The sequence below is a fragment of the Camarhynchus parvulus genome, chromosome 2, assembly GCF_901933205.1.
Source record: "Camarhynchus parvulus chromosome 2, STF_HiC, whole genome shotgun sequence".
Classification (NCBI taxonomy): Eukaryota; Metazoa; Chordata; class Aves; order Passeriformes; family Thraupidae; genus Camarhynchus; species Camarhynchus parvulus.
Window position 1 is genome coordinate 48,702,742 of NC_044572.1, and position 21,009 is coordinate 48,723,750.

The 21,009-nt window shown below is 40.6% G+C and overlaps 1 protein-coding gene across 17 annotated transcripts in view; it reads right to left on the minus strand.

Annotated features, from left to right (window-relative positions):
• Positions 1-21,009, minus strand: part of ARPP21 (cAMP regulated phosphoprotein 21) — a 197,581-nt gene that overhangs the window by 121,128 nt on the left and 55,444 nt on the right. For 12 of the 17 annotated variants that reach the window (XM_030971420.1, XM_030971411.1, XM_030971426.1 and 9 more), the window contains exon 1: positions 18,300-18,420. The exons of 1 other annotated variant lie outside the window; for it this stretch is intronic. The gene's annotated coding sequence lies outside the window, so the exon portion shown is untranslated. Of the gene's footprint in view, positions 1-57; positions 14,968-16,968; positions 17,575-18,158; positions 18,206-18,299; positions 18,421-21,009 lie in introns of those variants that run through there. 4 more of the 17 variants (XM_030971421.1, XM_030971412.1, XM_030971414.1 and 1 more) reach the window with 3 other exon arrangements.

The window sequence follows — 21,009 nt, forward strand, 5'->3', positions numbered from 1 at the left end:
CTAATAACTGTATGTGGCAATACTTTCTCATGCACAGTTAGGAAAAATATCACTTACCTTCTTGAAACAATAAAACCCTGATGATACAAAGGCATGTCTCACATGCTCTGTTTGCCTGCATGAATGTGGATCTCTGCCTCTATTTCTCAATTTGCCTCCCACCTATGCCTGCTCAGTGTAAAGGATCCTTTTTTCAGTGTGTGGGACTAAGAAGGGAAGAGTTGAATCTTGCTGTAAAGTCTAAGCACAACTGCAAAATATAACCCTAAAGGATATTTCATAAGGGAGGCTAGAATAAGTATTTTAAAACAATTTGTAACACTTGTTTTCCTCCTCAAGAGGCTTTTCAGCATAAAAAACTTTTGAAGCATGAAGTCAAAGAGCAGGGATAATTAAGACAGTCAGTTCCCCTGTTTTTGGCGAGTACCACCACTAGCACTGTAACAACTAATAGGCTAATCCCTGGAAAATGACAGTTCACTTGGCTGTCCGAGCATCGTTCACAGAGCATCACAAAATTACTTGCATGCCATTGGTAAAAAAACAAGCTGCTAGAAGACCTCCTCTTGAGGATATTCTTTCCCTTCCATTCATTATCAACATGCCTCACTATTATCCTCTGAGCTGTAAAAATATATGCCAAGCGTTTAACTTCTGGATAGTCGCTTTTTTAGGGATTGCCAAGGGTTCAAATGCAATAGGAGAAACCTGCTTCAATTTCAGTGGAAGTAATTTCCTCGGTATGCGAGCATTTAGTATCTTGCAACAATTGATTCAAATATCAGACTGCACCGACTCCTTGTCGCAGCAGAATTAACAGTATTCCAGCTGAAGCTGTGACTGGCAAAGCTACTGATGCACCCCTCCCACTCCACAGTGCTGTGTGGCTGCGGGCTGTAATTCCACCCATGTATTACACACATTGTTTCAGGGGCCTCGAGATCAGCTTACCTCCTTCTATTCTGAAAATGCTCTGCCTTCTTCTACTGAAATCAAAGCTCTTCTCATTTCAATACAAACGCTGAAGGTTTTGCATGAGTGACCTGATAAAACTAACCAAAATAAGACAAAGCATTTAAACAATTTTTTTTAATTCTCTCAAAGTATAAATGTCTATATAATTTTCCTTTACATCTACTTCTTCAGCTTTTATAATCCCTTATGAAATAGGCTGGTTGACTCCATATGGTACATAGTTGTATCAGGCCAAGCATGTGAACCAGTACAAGAACACATTTCATATACTTGGTTGGAATCTCTGGCAATTCACAATAGGGAGGAAAAAAAATTACATAGTAATACAGACCTTGAGGTCTGAAGGGATAATTTAAGTACATTAAATTTATTTCTGTTTCAAGAGACACAACATAAAACTTCTTTCAATGATCTTTAGTTCTTCTGCCAAGCACTTCTCTGAGCATGTTCCAAACTCAAAATTACCTCCCAGGAGAGTATCTCAGGTTGGAGCTTTCTTTCATTGTTTCTGGGTTTGCTCCTATACTATAGATTATAGGTTCCAGATGTGAACTGGGAATGGTAAAAAAAACTTACAACCACCATATTTTTGTTTTCTTGGTCCTTTAGAAGATTCTATAGGAACTGAAGGGAGTTCATTAGTTTTTCATCTATACACTGTCTCTTGGGGAAGCCTGATCACAAAGAGGTACCATAAAACTTACAGATCTCTTTCTCTCCCAAAATGTGGACACTTTTAACTGGACCAGCTTTGTGAAATCACTGAATGTTTACAACAGAACCTGATGGGGCCCTTCTTTTTAAATGAAAAATGGTATTTGAACACTGATTTTTTGGGGGGTTGTTTTTTTCAGTAAACACCAATATTACATGTCTGAAACTAGTGAATACACATATTTTTTAAGAAACAGAAATGCTATTAGTTTACTTGGTTAAATTTAACCTAACCATTTTTATGGCTTCCTTCTCTCTTCACTCTATTTTACTACTTGTGACCACAAAGAATGCAAAAATTTAATTGCAGCTAAGCTTACTTGTGTAAACATACTTGTGTATCTATAAAAGAAACCTGAGTATGAGTAAAACAACTTTTATTTTTTCTTAGACTGCAGTTGCATCTATTTTCACATGGTTTTGTGGAAGCTAAGGTCAGCTGAGTATCAGCCTACTGGGGCAAATGGGTGGTGACATCCTCTGAGCACTGACAAACACATGTAATTCAACACTTAAACATTCACAGCTGTTTTAACAGATCAGACTGAATTTTCTTTTGCAGTGTGAAGTCCCAAAGAAACACTTGTGCTGACTGCTAGTGACACACATGGAAGAGTGTTCATGCTTCTGACACACTCTATGTATAAATTTACTGAATGCAGGTTTACTTTCAATTGTTCAGACAGTGAATATATGTTCTTGTCAGACAATCAGAAATCCAACACAGTAGTCTGTAGCTCAATCTATACTATACCATAGTAGGAAAAAATTGTCTTCCAGCTCTTCTGGCTGATGTAAAAGATTTTCTCAGGAATTCTTCCCTCTCAAAGAGCAAAGTAATGGTAAATACATTAATGTTTTACTGCTGCCATAGGCTTATTGTATTTAAAAAATCTTTGAAATTGATGCTTCTAATCAATTTGTTTTTTCAAAATTCAAAATGCATTACACATTTTCCACAACATAAGGAACTATTAAAGATGTAAACAAAGAAATCTGTATAACCAGAAAGCTGCTCTTGTGCAGAGAGGGACGACATAACAGGTATAGGGATGCTCCCTGGTTCATAAAGGTATGAGAAATGGGTAATCACATGATATCAAAAGTATCTGAAAATAAACAGGGCATTACTGAAAACAAGAAAAAGAAAGACTAGCTGGAGCTAGCTGCAGCTAGAAGAAACCAAAAAGTTTCCAGTAGTAAAAGAAAATTTGGAGATCAGAGAAGCACAGTGCTCCAGGGGAACTGGAAAAGAAAAAGGACAACTGATGTTTTAAATTAAACTCTTCTTTTATGCTGACCACAAAATTGGAAAAAAAAAAATTAACACACTTGTCCCAGCCATTCATCCATGGCTGGTACCTCCTTGGATAGGCAGGCAAATGGGATGCAAATTCTGGCACAAAGGAGAGTACCTCTTGTACAGGTACTCTTCAAAATGAACCTAGAACAGCACTGAGAAAGACTGTAAAAAAGCCTGAAACTTACAGCATGGAGCAGTTATAGAAAAACCAGTTACAGCAGTTATAGAAAAAGTTTAGTAAGGAGAAAGCAAAATTAAATTTATATTTAGAAGCAACTGATTTAAGCAAAAGCTACATGTAGATGTACATGAAAAACTGGTTGTTTCAGTCACAAACTTCAGTGATGTCCAGGCAACATCCAAGAGTGAAACTGTGATAGTGGAAGCCAGTGGAAGGCTGAAAAGCGAAAGCCAGGACCTCTCACATACACAGGGCCCAGCAAACCAGACAACACCTGGTTTTAAGTCACTTCTGTATTCCAGCCTCCTGAAAAACCCAATCAAGTGAAAAATAATAGCTTCTAATGCAAAATAGTACTCTCAAAATAAAAGTTACAAAGTCCACACACAAATGCAGAAGGCAATTAAATCCTTATTCATGCCTACACAATCATTACAATATACACTTTCATTATATTCTGAAAGAGCTGTTGCGAAAAATATTTACAATCCAAAAATAAAACAGATATAGACTTTGGTTGCAATACTGATTGTTTTAGAATCACAGCTGTATCAGAAGAGGTAGTGGTTTATAAAGATCGAAGGGAACTTATCACAGATGATTATAAATTATTATTGCTTAATAAAAGGGGATGACCTATTATACATTCTACACAAATTTAAAAAAAAAGGCACTAGAGGGGGATCACAGGCCTGGAACAAAACAGGTCATGTCTACTTTGTAACATTTTCAAAAACTTCCCCCCTCAAAATGCTTTGCCTATTGAACTTTCACCTGCAAAATAAAAAGCTGCCTACATAGGTGACAGATGTTTGCAATATTTAATTCCGATGGTTTTGGATGCATTCTAATTACTCATACTCATCATCAGGTTCAAACAATGGTGGGTATTGTTTTTTTCTGTTTTTTTATTTTAAATCTATCCTGGCTAGAACTAACCCTAAATACATGCTAAATATAAACACATGTTTCTAGACTTGAAATATGAAATCAACCAGCTGAAAGAAATCTCTTAATTCTTTCAAGCTCTGTCTCTTAAATTTTCACATGGTTGAGACTTTATTTTTCAAATTATCTTTATTTGTACCTGTTTAAATTCTTCAACATTATTACCTGCCGAAACAGAAACATGCTATCACATTATTTGTCTGGAAAAGAGCCAGTAATGGAAGTCTGTAATAGCCAACAGTGACAGCAGAGAGTAACTGCAGCCAAAGGAAAGTGAGGGTCTTCAAATTTGCTAAAGATTCCAGGGCTGCACACAAATAACTGTGACTGAGCTAACTTGTGAAGGTGTCATGACTTGATTGTGTATGCCAACAGAGGCAAAGTGAATATTCCTACTGTGCCTCTTTATAATAAAAGGCTCTAAAATGCCATCATCTCTAATTAATGGGGGAAAAAAAAGATTCAAGGGAAAGTAAGTACAAAAAGTGAGCATTTCCCTCCAGGTGAGGACACTGAGGAATACAGAGGCTAAATAAATAATGAAGTTGGTAAAAATAAGAGCTAGATGGGCAACCAGCACCCCCTTTCCCAGACACACGGCCACCATTCTCCAGCACTTTGCATTCTCCACTGCTCCCTTTGTAACAGACACTTCAGTGGCAGGCAGTGAATGCTTGTGCATGAAAATGAGTCACCAACAAAACTGAAGAATATTTTAAAAAATTATTTTGCCTATATACATAAAGATGCAGGGCACATGATAAGAAACCTTGAGCATCAGCATTTTTAACAAGAGTAATAACAATCAGAAAAACCTTTCTACTCTTCTTTCATATTGACCTCCTGAAGCATATTAGAATTAACTGCAACCTCTAGATGAAATTGTTTCAGGAACTACTACTAGAAGATAGTAGGTAGGAAAGTGAAAGAGCAATGAAAGACAAATGCTTTTATTTATGCAAAACTCTGTCTATAGGATCCATTTTGTTATAAATCTAACTAGACTGAGACAGCACTTACAAGCCATTTATAATGATGGCTCAGACTCACTACCTCCTTAAGAGAAATGAACTAAGAAATAAGCAGCATGCAAGCCTGCATCATAAAATTGGCCATAAAGATGGGGAAAACCAGGTAACCATATCAGCATCTAAACAGTAAACTGATGGCATTTTAGTTATTTACAATAAATACAGTGCTGAAAGTGGACTGCTATTTCTCACATCTCTTTTAGTAGCCTGATTAGCAGCGGCTACACACCTGAAGCCATCTCTTCATGTCTCACTTACAAAGAAGAGCAATTCTCTGGGGTACCTTGAGGCTTGAGGTCCTCAGCCACAGCCCCACTGTGTTATGGGGCATCAATGGGGACGTTATGGGGTATCAATGCAAGCTGAACAGGGCAATCAGGAAGGGCACGGCAATTTCCCTCCAAGCCTGCTTTCATTATCCAACTTGGAATTCAATCCAAGTGCTTTCCAAAGCCTTGCTGGGACTATTCATTTATAACTTGGGTTTTATCTTCACTACCTACCACACATACAGCTGCCAGCATACTGCACAGACATATTTTGAGTCACCACAGTTAAAGGTTGGACAGCTTAGTTTCCATTGAGCACTGCAAATGGTGACAAAAGTGTATCTTTTGTTTAAAAGCAGTTCCTTTTGTATTGTTTTCTTCCTCTATTCACTTCCCAAATTCATCTATCTTACAAAGTTTCACAGTGAGGAAAATGGCCAGCTGCCTATTCTCCTTCCAGGGGGACATTCATGCTTTCTAAAGCTGAATGTGACAAAGGGAAATTCAGTGCTGGATTGCTGGATTAAGTTTAGAAGAAAACAAAGCAAAAACAAAAACAAACAAACAAACCCCCCCACAAAAAACCCAACCAAACAAAAAAAAACCCAAAAACTCTGAACCCTTGAACAAAGGGAATTTTCATCGTCCTCACATCTTTCTCCAACTTACTGTCTCATGGCAGACCACTGTCCTCTTGGAAAAGCTTCATGCTTCTCACTCACAACCCCCCCATTTATCTGCTTTTACTATTGGAAAATGTATTTTTGGAGAAAGCTGCTGGGTTTTCTGACAACATTAGTATGCTATAGAACTTGTCAACTTATATTATCTGCAGCACTTCAATTTGTAGCTATTCCCACTATTAGAAGGGCCCCTTTCAAAGACATAAAGATTATTAAAAAGCCTTCACTGAAAAAGAATAACCTTAAATTATCCAAATAACCTCAGAAAGGCATTTGGAAGTACTGAAAATCTGTCCCTTCCTGAAATAAAACCCAGCAAAACCTTACCAAACATGTCATAGTATTTCACTGACACTACCACAAAATACTTCAAAGGGCAGCAGCCCTGTTTTTCCACTTAGAACTCAGTGAACACATCCTCTCTTGGCAGACTAGTGAGCCAGTTTATAGAAGGGTCTCCTTTTGCTTCCTGAAATAAACAGGCATTTTATGACCACCACACCCATCACCTAAAGCCAGCCCATGCAGGGCTGAGAGGAACAGGTCTCCAGTGGCCCATGACCACTCCCAGCCCATTTCCACATGCACACACTTCACAGCCAGGCATCAGCAGCAGCCCAGTGTCATCCTCCTCATCTTAAGCTTGAGAATTTACTTGTTGGTTTTCCCATTTCATGCTTTTATAGAAATGCCAGCAAAAAAATAAGTTTTCAACAATAAAGTTCAGCTTCACTGACACTAGTGACTACAAGAGTGGGGGTGGTCAAGACTACATGTTGTATCTAAAGTCATTTGACTGAGCTGAAGAACATAAACTTTAAACACAATTAACATTACTTTTCTAGCAACTTCCCATACCATGTATCAGGAGTTCACCCGTTTCAATGTCTGAATTTAGCAGAAAGATGAAAACAAGTGTTATGCCTCTCTGTCTTCCAAATGCAATCCTGTTGTTTCCTACCCACTGCACTGGAAGGGCAGTTGAGCAGCAGACTGATAATGCAGTCATTTGGGGAAAATTCCAACTTAGTTTGCTCAGTAACACAAATACTAGGTCTTGAACTTTTGAGCCCACAAAATATGTAGATGCACATTTTGGAAGAATCTTCTGCCATTCCAGCTTCCTACTACAGAAACAGGATCCTGCTGCATATTTGACTGAGTTGCAGCAATAGGGTTATATGGGCTAATATTTTCATGCATTTATTTACTAGGATTAAGATTATAGAATCAAGTCAATAAAAACAAGAGTCAGTCAAATTAAACCAAGGTTATGTGAAAAAAGAAGTCCCTCTCACTGCATTCCAAGTCTGTGGTACTACAGATATTTGCACTCATGCTTTTAAAAATCACAAATCATCTCCTTGGCAAACAATTGAATTCAAGAACTGAATTACGACCAAGGACATTGAGAAAAGCATAGGCACCATTATTTGTGGAATAAACAGCTTATTAACATGACATCCCTCTAAAAAACTGAATGACTCCACACAAGAGAATTTTGTGTTTGAAAGGTAAGAGATTTCTTCAATTCATGCTACTTGAGAATAACTGAGATTGACTGTCCACCAGTCTGGAAATTAACCCACTAAAAGAAACAAAAAACCAGTTCATAACTACTATACATCATCTGTTGAGACTGCTGCCATCATTTCTTTATTAGGTTTCATTTCAGAATGTTACTTGCATAATAACTTGACAGAGTACAGTGAACAATTAGTGAACTAGGCACTAATGGCAATCAGATTACTGAAAAACAAATAACTGAATTAAATCTGTAATTGGCAGCTGAATACAGGCAATTCTCCTGCTATATCTCAGCAGCAAGAAAAAAAAAAGAAACAAAATATAGGAGAAAACAGATTTCAGCTTTCAGATGATGGCAGCAAACCATGTTCCTTCAAACACAAGAGTGAGAAATTTCAGCCAACAGATCCTTTACTTCTGTCTTTAGAAGGAGCTACTATATATGCATTTCACAAAAATACATATGGAATATCTATTTAGTATAGGTCCTCAAATGTGTTCAGCTAATTGCCTCAGTTGATAACAATCTCTACAATCAATCAGTTTCCTCCAATTTTGACCAGGATCTGTGACCATGACATCACGATAATCAAAGGTACAAGAAGAAAATATAACCTCCAGCTTTTGGTGACGTTTCCAAGCTTATTCAACAATTGTACAGGCATGAAATACAAAATAATTCTCCATACATAAGAACTCTAGTAATTTTCTCCTTCTTTCATTGTACACCCCAGTAACACAGCAAACTGCATCCAACATACTGTTTTAGGTGCTGTGGTGCTCACAACATAGACAGAAGTCCATCTGAAAGGTCAGAGAGCCAACACATAAGTCTTGACAACAAAAAACACTGTTAAAGGTATTTACTCTGAATCATTCCCATTACACTTTATTTTCAAGGCAACAGAGAAAAAATTATTGAAAATAGTGCTAATCCCAGAAAACCAAAATAATCTAAATAAATAGATAGAGAGTACAGGACACAAAATTTTCCAGGAGCATGAAACACACAGACAATTCTATGGAGCTGACTGAATTTGGATGGAGGCCCCAAAGGACCCAGATATACCAACAGGAGCTCCATATATGAAGTTGAAAAGCACAGAGTCTTCTGGCTTTCACCATAAAAATTTTGTTTCACAAGTGCAATCAGACCTGTTGGTACTATCTCCTTAAGAGATATCAGAACAAAATCCAAGAGATTTGGTAACTGGTAAATCCTGAATAATAATAGTATGTTTTATATAACATGTTTATTATAAACTAAATGTCAAAAAAATCTACCAAGAAAGGCTATTTTAAAAATTGCAGTACTACATGACTATTAAATCAAAGGTTTCAACTCTTTCAAACAGGGGCAAATACCTGACATAGAAGAAGGCAAGCAAAAAAAAGCTGGAAAACATGAACAAATGATGAAAACCCAAGAAAAGCCAGAAGGGTCAGTTTAACAAAGTAAAGTTTGCATAAGAGGCACAACTTAGGAAAAAAGCAAAGGCTCAGTATGAAGAATGGCCAGAAAGTATATGGAGCAGAATAGAGACAACTGATGAAAGTGTCAAAACAGCCAAAAAAAAGAGGCCGAGACATCCATGTCAGTTACTGCTTGAAATTCAGTGTCAAGAAGCAGAACAAGAAAAGAGTTTATATCGGGACTGTAGTGAACTCCTCCAATATTTCTCTTCCTGCACTTACAGCAAGCTTCAAATCAGGGCTACGGACCAATTTTTAGGAAAATCCCTTTTTTATGTTACACCTAGGGACATAGTAAGTGTCCTAATTCAGTATGCTTTACTTCACACACTCAGCTTTGACAAAAGAATATAACATTAGCTACCCTCCATATTTTTTATTTTCTCTGCTGAGGTGGCAAACCTACTTGAATTTATCTCCATTTTTTTGGATTTTATAATACAAGAGTATGTCAAGTTACCGGTCCCAAAATAAACCATCTTATGTCAGGAATGGAGCCCCTGAACTCCTTTTATTAAAATCATCTGTCTGGCAGTGAATAGACATTGAAATTGCTCGTACATGCAGCTGATGTTCCGAGGACCACTGGTATGTTACATCATATGCCAGCCTCATTCCAACTACTGAGTATGGGTAATAAATGACAGATTCCAGGAGAATATTCAACTATGCACCAGAAATGCAAGGGTCACTTATGCTCCTCTTTTGTTGTGATCTCAGTCAATGCAAACCTAGCAAACGCATTCCCATGCCATAGAATTTTCTCATGATATACCAGTAAATTGCTCAGTCTGCTGTCATTTTATAGGCAAGCCAAAGACTCAGGGCTCACTGGAGTTGCTCTCAAAGTCCTGAAATAATTAGAAATTATTTCATTTTTTCCACATTGAAATTGTGCTGTTTAATCAATAGAAAAGTTTCATTAAGAATCATCGATATTTTACTGTCACATTTTCTGACATGCTCTTCTCCTGATGCAGTTTTATTACAGATGGCTTTGACGTGCCTGACAACATTAATAAAGACACAAATGTATGTTATCAAACAAACACAAACAGGAACAGGTGCCAAAAGAATCTACATTTCGGCACTCGCTGCCTGGACATTGAGCATAACTGTAGCACAGAAAATACTTAGCAGCAGTTCTTTGAACACACAGCTCTCCAAGAAAAGATTTGTAGAGGAAAAATTGTAATTAGCCTTCATGAGTACGAATGATGTTCTCTGGTCTACTTCCTGAAAAAAAAAAAACAAACAAACCCTGAGGAGTAACAAACACATCAAAGAAATCCGTGGGCTTTGAGAGAGGTAGGTGCCTGCCGCATCTTCCTCCCGCATTGCGGAAACCAAAGCGACAAAGAGCGAGTGGACAGGGTGGCTGTGGAACCACAGAACATCCCTACAGGGCTACCGACAGCACAACCACAGGCACCTGAAGTGCTACACTGAGATTTGTGTCTCAATTTGCTCTTTCCTACAAATCCTTCCCCATTAACAGAAAGTCCTTTATGGAAAGGTGGGGATTTATGTAGTGACAGGGCACATTACACTATTTCAGCAAATATCTGACTAACTTATGAGGTACTGCCGTGCCAAGAGAAGAGGTACCAAGGATAGAAACCAATTTATTTTCAGAGAAGAACTGGCTACATACCACAGAACCCAGGATCCTGCATGTCTCACCAAGACTCACCCACCAGTCTCTTTCACTGACATTAAACCAAGCTAAGAAGTCCCATTTTAGCCCACACTGTCAGGGAGCTGCCCTCAGACCTTGGCAACAATTTTGTTATCTTCCTTTCTCTCCTGCCAGATAGGTGGCAGAGAGGAGCAATTCTGAAACAGCAAAAATCAGAAGACGTAGATCATTTACAGCCCCTGTAACCTCAGATTTAGCGAGATTAGGTGTGATTGCAGAGGAGTAGTCATTTTGTCCTGATCCTCTACACAAAGACAGGCATCACGACACACGCATAAGGAGTTTTATTTTTTTTTAGATCAGAAGACAAATGATACTGAAAAGAAGCTACACATCTATATATTTTCTCTGCAATATCCAAAATTCCAGTTATTTAATCTTCAGGGAATATGTCCTCAAAGTTCTATTTCCCTTTGCTGTCCTCCTACTTCTGATGCCCCTTAACCTGACTTCCCATCACAAGCAATACTGCTAGCACTAATCCTCTACTACGCCCTCACCCCACCACTCCCTTATCTCAGCCACCGATTTTGAGAGGGCTACTTTAAGAAGCAGGTCATTCAAGGACTTCTTTCAAATGCAGTCATTTTCAACAGTACACAGATTAAACAAAAGTTGCATTATCCCTCAGTAATAATTCATTGTCTTCCGTATCTAACAGGATTCTTATGCTGCTTGCCACAGCTCTCAGTCCATTTTGCTGCTCAGTTGCAGAACAGACTGCTACACCGTAGTGGAAAAGCGTATTGAGACACACAAAGCTAGTAAATACATTATGTTTTTCAACTTAAGCTCATTTTTGATGAATTAAAGCTTCCCCAAAAACCATACCTGGATCAAACATAGTTGCATTAGCATTTCCAGATGCTCACAGTAGCATGCATTATGAAATACGGCACTTTAAGATGCCCTAAGTCACTCATTAGGCCTTCCTTACAGATCAATGGTCAGAATTTCCCTTTTTTTTACACTTTGTAGAAGAAAGCTCTGAATTTTTCCTAAAGGAACAAAACCTGAAAGCATGAAAGTCAGACCTTCTCACTTTGGATTTCATGGTTTATAAAGCACACAAATTATAAAGCTATCAGACATTTCCCGGGCTTACATTAAAATCTGTAGTGAGCCTTTAGAGTGGACCAATTTATTTGATGTGTTTCCCTCAAAGCTTTTATGACACCATAAACATTTCTGACTCCATGATAAATACTTTACAATGTATTAAGCAGCCTCATTTAAACTGTTCTAAATGTTATGCCAGTGGCAATGTATCTGAAAACAGAATAGTGACTTGAAAATGGAAAAACCTCAAGGTATAGTTTGTACCACCAGAATTTATGCTTTACTTTCAGGCACTTCAAATAAAGTTCAGTGGCACAAACACCCAAAAAGCACTAAGTAGGGATATTCTTCAGAAGAACATCATGCTGTACCTATTTCACATGAGAGCATCAACACCACTGAAGTTTGCACCCCAGCAAAACTTCTCATTGAATCAAATACATAGTTGAACACTTCATGCTAATTAATAATAATTTAATTGTATTTATAAAATGCTTCTAATCACTGCAGTTTATCTTCATTGACTTCAATCTACTGAGAAGCCTTGCTATCCCTCTTTACACAGGAGCGAATTGTGATAACTCTCTTCACAATACAAAAAGAATTACACCACGAGAAGCTCTGCAGGTCACCAAACCCAAGATGCATGCACTCCCTGTGCAGAAAAGCAGCACATTCTGATTGATATTTAATAATGAAAACTTAAAAAATGTATTCTGTATTGAAAACACAGGAAGACTTCATCTCATGAGACAATAAAAATACAAATACTGCATCAGGATTCATTACTCAGGAAATTATTAGCTGTTCAGGCATGCTTTTGATGACAGAGTTCAAATCCTAGAACATAAAACTGGCTCTGATGATTTTATGAATCCAGTAAAAATTATTGCTGCTTGGCTGTAAAAACTGGGATAAACAGAAGCTTGAAAGGAGGTGATTTGTATATATTTGCTTTTTATGTTTTAGCATAGATTGCAAAGAGCAGACAAAACTTTGAGAAATCAAAAACCAGGGCATTTAATTGTGGGGGAGGGAGGGTGGGAGTATTTGCTGGGGTTTTTCTTAATTGCTATTTTTTTGTCACACCATTCTGCCAACCATTTAAGTTTTCCTTTGACTTGAAGGCATCCAGTTTTGGAAAAAGGCAGTTTTATCAGTTGGAAGTTGTTACTAAGCTTCTAGAATTTTAACACAAGCACTGTATAAACAGCTCATAAATAAATTATAGTATTGTCCAAGACTAATTTATGAATATGGCAGAAAGCATTAAATTACAAAAACACTTTTATAGGACTTTGCTTTCTCATGGTACTACTCTTTGTAATCTGTCACTCTTGGCCTTAAAAGATCAAGATCAGACATCTGACCTGATAACTAAGTGTCCCAATTTCCCTGTGAAAATTTTCTTTCACTTATAAAAATGCACTTCTCACCTTAGATACTTCAGCATATGCTATGTGAATGTCTGCCCTAAAAACAGCCTTACATGGTTACTGCCTCCACACACTGCCAGTAACTAGAAAGTACTCTAAACCCCCTGCTTCACAAAGTCATTGGATATCCAAATCAGAAATTCCAAATTCCCAGCTGTCACTGCCTAACTATGCCTTCTGCATTTCAGCTTAGTCATGATATACGACATGATCGCTCTCTCGCGCGTCGCGTCTTCCTTCAGCACTAACCCCACCACCTACTTAGTGCTTCTTTTGACCACGTTTACCACAGCTGCAATGTGTTCATGTAAACAGTCATCATGAACCCACTCTTACAAAAAGCAATTTTGTTTACTTCTTGTTTATGTATTTCTCTCTGTATTTAGTCTGCTTTTTCCTCTCAGTAACAGGGAATTTATGTGTAATAGCCAGGGGAAAAAAGGACAAAAAAAGTGACGTATCATTTTCATATAACTGCTCATTACCTATTTAGGACTCTAGAATGGTCTAACACAGTTTAAAGATCCCACCATGTGACTAAAAAATTGTACATTTGAATGAAAGGAGACCGCTTCCACAACAACTTTTTCCAAGGAACGGAAAAGAAGTGTACTGGTGGTGGATCACCTGAAAGCCTGGAAACTACAACAGTGAAAAAGGAAGAAGTAGTAAATACCAGCAAGATTACTACCAGGTGGAAGAGGGCAGCTGTGGCAGGACATTATGGAAGTGTTTGCTTGGGGCTATTTTCCTGAAAGGTGACAGAGAGCTCCAGCGCTCCTCCCCTGGAATCAATCCAATTCCTAACTTTGGACTGTCTATGTCACACATTAAGCCTTAATGCAGATTATTATGTGCTGTCATAAACTAAGATAAGCCAAGGAAATTCAATTTAGCCAATCATACAGCTTGCCTACTGTAAAACCAACATATGAGAAAACATGAAGCCTAAAACTAGAGTCACTTCAAACACCTAAGCAGCTGTGAAGTCCTCCAACTAAGCAGTCTGGACCTTCAGCGACAAATGAGGAATTGGCTAGAATCTATCATAGATGTTATTTACTAAAAAAAATAGTTACAATTAAAACTGAAAGTATTGTAGTTTTATGGTATATTGTCTTTTTCATTTCTCTAATAAGCTCTGTGTCTGTGTGCGTGAGAACACCAGCATACTCATGCAAGCCATAGTGGCTGTTCCTCTGATTTGGGTTTAAGCCTCCTTAAGAAAAACACATTCTGTCCACGAATAGCAAGCAGAATGTCTACACGAATTTATATGCAGGTTAAATTTATTAAAAAAAAACCAAACAAACAAACCAGAGAGGAGTCATTATTTGCCCTTGTTCTGAAGTTACTTCCTTGTTAGAAGGGCTTACCATTAAATTACTATGTAAAAATAAAGTACTTTGATAGTTACAAACAAACATGTAAACTTATTTACATCTACATGTTTTTGAAAATCAGCATTTCATGTATCAAGTGGAAAAATTAGAAAACAAAACAAACACCAGCAATTATCAGGGAAACTTACAATCCAGGGGTGACCCAGTTACAAGCCTGGAGACCAGAATAGGTCTCACTTGATGACTGTCAAAAACTAGATGCATGACCTCACATGGTTTGCATAATTTATCTGCAATTCAATTTACCCAACTTGTATTAGGGAAAATCTAACTTACCTGGATTGCAGTTTGTCATCAAAATAGAATGTATCCTAGACATGAATGTTACCACACAGATATTCATACACAGTATTTTAAATCTTCAGAACCAAGTGCTCTCCACTGGAACGTACAGAGTCTTTGCCATGTATTACTTGTTTGATGAATGTTTCAATCTTCTAGAAGAAAAAGGGACCCATTTGCTTGACTTACTACCTGCTAAGAACATTAATACAGAACTTCAAATCTAATAAATGAATAAGCAGGGGACAAATGGATTTTGCAAGTTTATTGCATGGTAGTTACATTACTTCTCAACTGGCCAATCTGTAAAGATATTTTTGAAAAGAGATCAATAGCATTTCCTTTAAATAATCATGTAGCTTACACACATGTAGCTTTGAAACTCATCAAGGAAATTAGGCTGGGAGCACTCACAGGATCAAGCCGCTCATTCGTGAGTAGTCCCTATAAACAACGATTTGCCAGTCTGCCAAAATAATTTTCCTGCTCTGAAATTAATGCCAACAAAATTGGTAATACCGTTCAATGCAAATCACAGATCTTGTGTGCTATAAGCAGAGAGGTGTAATCATCAGCTGGTGCAAGTCTACACTGTTCTTAAGACCAGAGAAACTACATCAATTTACAGCTGCTGAAAATTTGTCCCAGTGTCTGTCTTTAGCACTGATTAAACCATGGAGCCAATTTTAAAGCTCCCACTGACTGCAGCGAGACCAATGCCTACAGGACACAAGACAGACTGCAAGTAAGCCATCCTAGAATTAGTGCACTTTTCCTCCCCCCATCCATTCCAAGTTTAAAGTTAGTTGTTCAAAACTGTAACCTGTGAGGAAGTCAAGAACACAGATTTTAAAACTTTTTAGGTTTCTTTTATGTACTCCCTGAAACTGTGTTTAATAACAGTGATTTATCAGGCCAAGTCTAGTTACTGTAATCATGCAAATAACCCCAGTAAAGCCCACAGGAAAAGTAGCACCATCAGAAAAACACGATTTGGCCCACAGTTTTCCTCCAACAGAATGAAGTTTCAAAGTTACTTTTGCACTGTTTTCTCCCTCTCTGAGAACTATAATTATACTTATGTTAGAAATCTCTTTGCATTTCCTTTATCACCCTTATGTAACTTTTCTTTCATGGGTACGATGTGGTGCAACACTTGTCTGAGCAATCCTCACTTGCACACTTAGCCCAGGGGCAGTCAAAATGACTAGCACATAGCAGAAAGAAATAATTGCTTGGAAAAGGATTTTGCAGGAGGGGTACTCAGCTGTTTCTTAGACCACCATCCTGTAAAACTGCAGACAACAGAGAGAAAATACAGTTGTTTTACAGAAGACATCTTTAATCGAGGCGACTTTCTCTACATGATTCTAAGCGTGTGGATTCTTTCAAATAGCTAATAAACACATTTCTGACTCCAAGTACACTGAACATAACAGGGCAGTTTTCAAACGTATCTCTCCATGGATCTTGCCAAGTCGTATACACTGTAGTTATCTATAGCTATTTTCCTTTACACTTCACAAGAGATTTACAGCTGCTTGCATTCTGTGAGCATTGCATGTAACAATGATTTTTAATATCAACTGAATTAAATTTTAACTGCAAGGAATAAAAACTCAAAACTCCCACTTTAGGAGGCTACCAATAAGCATGTAAATAGAGCTAATCAAACTGGTTATCAAAAAAAAATATTTAAGATGTTCCTCAGCGCTACTCCACTGTAAGATACTTCACTATTAAAAAAATAAATAAAATGGCATATTCTTCAACTTAAGCATGCCCACATAGAATAAGATTTACCAATAGCACAAAATAATCTATCCAGTTTGCTCCATGCAACTTTTTAAAAGAACTTAAAAAAAAAAGCACCCTAGACACCACAAAACTCTTCAGCTTAAAATGAGCTATTCAATCCCCTTTCTGCACAGCTGCATTTTCTTTCATTAATGCAATAGAAATATTTGAGGGATTTCCGTTTTTACCTTTGCATTTTTCCTTTTCCAGTATCCATAACCAATCATCGCTCTGCTCTTCCATTATGCTTCGTATATTGCAGAGTGAGAAGCATCTTCATTAAATAGTATTAAAAATAGAACACACCCGATCTCCCCACCGGAGCATGCTCTGACAGTGCTGATACCACAGCTCTCAAGGTAACCATGCCCAGCTGGGAGCTGAGAGGCAAAGTCAGTGCGAGATTAGCAATTTGCAAGCCCAATTGTGCACACAAACTTGCCTCGATCCGTGACGAAGACTGCTAAAACAAAATCAGCGTGCAGTTAAATTATGCGATTGAAAAAGTTGCAGATCAGTTTACAGTACGGTTTTGGTTCGGTTGTTTTTTTTTTTTTACCCCCTCCCCTCACCCCTCAGCTTCAATTGCTTTGTACTTGCCTAAAATGTGCACATGGCATTTAGAAGAACGCGCACCGGGCATGCATCTGGCTCAGCATTGCAATGGCAGAGAAGTCAAACAGGTGATGCACAGACACTTGTGTGGCTCTCTAATGCTTTTGTTTCCCCCTCCCGGCACATTTACAGCGATGTCACACGGCGGCGGGATGAGTTTTAAGCAAAACCGCACACACCTGGAAGCGCAGAGACACACCTAGCACGTAAAAATGCACCCGGAATCTGAGCGTGTTCCCCCCGCTGGCTGACGCGGTGAATGAAGGCAAAATAAATAACAGCAATTAAACAAGGCTGCGCAATGGCTGCGCTAGATGAGCACGTCGGGGTTAGATTCACAAGCGATATCGTTCGAGACGCACAGACAAGTAGGCAGAATACACCAAGCGGAGTAACATGAACTGCTTTTTGTGAAAACGGGACACCTAACAATACGGCCGTAACACCTGGACCGTGATCCTCCTCCACCGCATGCAAAAAGAGATGCCGAGGAAGCATCAAGTAAATCTTTTGCCCTCACATCGCCACCGTTAAGAACAATGCCAGTCCAAGCAGCCCAGCCTTGCCCTCCAAGCAAACACGGCTTTGAAAGCGGATCCCGCGATACTGTTCACAAATCAGCGAGTAAAAGTTGAGATTTCCTTAAAGAGTTTGATCCATTTTAGCTAAAACGACGGCTAGGAGGAGGGCGATCTCCCCCCGCAGACCCCCCTCTCCCTGGCGCTCGTCCCCCCTGCCCCAGCCCGGCTCCCGGCCACCTCACCTCCGCGCCCGACCCCGACCCGCCTGCGCTCCCGCCGGCAGCGCCTCTGGCGACGAGCGCCGGGCGCCCGAAACTTTGGGAAGCCGCCGCCCTCCGCGGGGCAGGCGGCCCCGCCACCGTGCCGAGCCCTTCCCGCCCTACCTGGCTGTCAGCACCGCCACGCTGCCGCTCTGCAGTCCCGTGCGAGGCGCCGGCTCCAGCACCGAGAGCATCCTGCCCCGCCGCACTACGAGCGACACCCTTTTTCCCCTTCTCTTTTCCCTCCCCCTCTAGTAAATACCACATCTTAGAGCCGGAATCCTGCAGCCGCTATTAATAATTGCCCATCGCACGCAATAAAGGCAAGCCCCGGTTCCATACACAGCTCCTGTTTCTCTCTCCACTCCACATGCTCCAGCCGCCCTGACCTCAAAAATTAAAAGATCACGGGGAGGGGTGGCGGGGGGGTGGAGGGGGGATGGGGCGAATGACTCCAACGAAATGACAGAAAACACATGCTGGAAGGAAAAAAAAATAGACAAGAAAAAAATCGCGACAACAAAGAACATCACGCCACACAAATGTCGACAGATTCTGCTTTGGCTTCCTTGGGTTTTGTTTTTGGTTTTTTTTTTTTTTCTTTTTTTTTTTTTTTTTTTTGCCTGCAAACGGGATCTGCCCCCAGCGTCTTGGCGGCTCGGGCTATTTTTGTTTGTTTGGTATTTTTGGTTGGCCGGTTTGTTTATTTTGCTGCGGATACGCTGCTGTTACAGTACAGTGACTGTCTTCCTGAAAGACATGGTCTCTTCCTCCGCCTCCGCCGCGGGAGGAGATCCGCCGCCGCGCCGCGCTGCTGCCCGGGCGCGGTGGCCGCGGCGGCACCGCCCGACCCGCCGGCCGCCTCCTCTCCTGTCCCGGCCCGGTCCGCCGCTCCGCCCGTCCGCTCCCGGCGCCCGCCTGGATCCCCTTCTGGCTCGCTCCTCTCTCCCTGTCCTCCGTCCTTTATCTGCCGCGCTCCCGGGCTGTACTGTCTGTCTGCGAGTCTCTCCCTCTGCCTTTCTCTCTCTCCCCGCCCACGCAGCGTGGTGCGCCCCGGACCGCAGGCAGCGCCGCGCTCCGGCTCCGCCGCTCGCCGGCTCCGCGCTCGCTGCGCTCAGCGCCGCTGCCCCGGCTGCCGCTGTCCCGGCTGCCGCACAGCACCCGCCGGCCCCGGCGCCATTGCGCTGCCCGCCCTCACCCCACCCCACCCCACCCAGCCCTGTGCACAGCCCGAGATGCCCGCCCGGGCCGGTGTCTGTGTGGGGCGGCTCTGTCTGTCTGTCCGCCCGCCCGCGCGGCTGTGGCTTCCCGCACGCCGACCCTTCCAGTCACATTGTTTCCCCCCTTCCCTCGAGCCCTCCCCCGTCAGCCCATCCTCAGCCAGGAGCAGAGAGACAAAGCACCCGAGCGGGGCTAATAAGGAGAAAGCTCGTTAATCCCCTCCGATTCCTTGTTATTTGCTCCCACCCACTCCCTGTCGCCCCCGACATGCGACCCCCAAGAAAAATAAAGAGGGAAGGAAATGGGCCTTGACTCCAGAGGACATCTTTAAGTGAAAGGTCTGGGGAGGGTGGTTTTAATTATTATTTTTGCTGGTGCAACCTGACAGCCTTCAGGCTGATCAGCCGAGCTGCTGAAAGGGGTAAAAAAAAAAATTACAAAAAAAAAAGACTGCAGCAGATTTTGGGTGGTAGCAGATGAGCCACTAAAAATGGGGCACATGATCCCCTTCCCCCTCCCCTGCCCAGCATGTCTCTATCTAGGATCTGGCTTGATGATGTTTCCCTCGGAGCCTTGCTGCACACCATCAAGGCAGAGGGAAACAGGCAATTCACCAGCACACGCGTTTCGGATACATGAAACCGCTGCTATGCTTTTAAAACCCGGGCCTCGTTTTACCCAATTGAATACATCCAGGCATTCATCCTGCACCCAGCCAAGAAAAGGGCATTTACCTCTTTGCTAGGTGGCTATTAATATGCAGTAAAATTATAGCTGTACAACGCCAAATGTAATTGCCATAGATCATTCAGAGCAGATCCAGCAATTCAGCTGCTGGAAATGCATGTCTGTGAATAACCATGCATCTGGTACAATGCCCTCTACTACAATAACCTGAAAGGAGACAGAAGCGTCTGGTACTAGCTGCAATTAGTAATCCTATGGATGAAAAATAAACAGTCAATAAGTACAAAGCAGCAAGATCCTATGAAATATAGAGATCATTTCTGTCTACGGTGATACAAATAGACCAACTCCCACAGACAGACAATTCTTATTTAAAATACACAGTTAAAAATGCACTCCTTTCATGATGTGCTTTCAGAAAGCCCTAGTTAGAGAAGACAGTTTGCCATGGTTAATGAATGTAGCAGAACTTGCGTACCAGTAAATATGGACAAATACACAGGAGGCTGGGAGAGCATTGCAGGAAAATGTTTGCTTTAGTAGGTATTATCCTTGCACCCCTGGAACCCCTCTTTCCCCTTAGAAGCAAACACCTGCTTTTACTGGGGACTGCTGAATGGAATCTGACTGGAAGAATACGGTGAGTGATGAGCCACAACAGGGTGTGCATTAGCCGGCTCTTGGTGCACACTTCAAGTGATCAGAGGCATTCAGCCAGGCACACCAAAACCTGTTCTGCTAATGCACCTCCTGATGTGGTTTCCTCCTAGGATGGTCGCATGTAGCTCCATCTACTTTTAATTTCATTCTTTAGCATATTCCCTTTAATGCTGTGCTACAGGTTCCAGTTGAAAGCAAGAAGACCAGCAGAGAGGCTATAAATGGCACTCATGTGCTACCCCTGGTGACAGGGCAAGGACCAGTT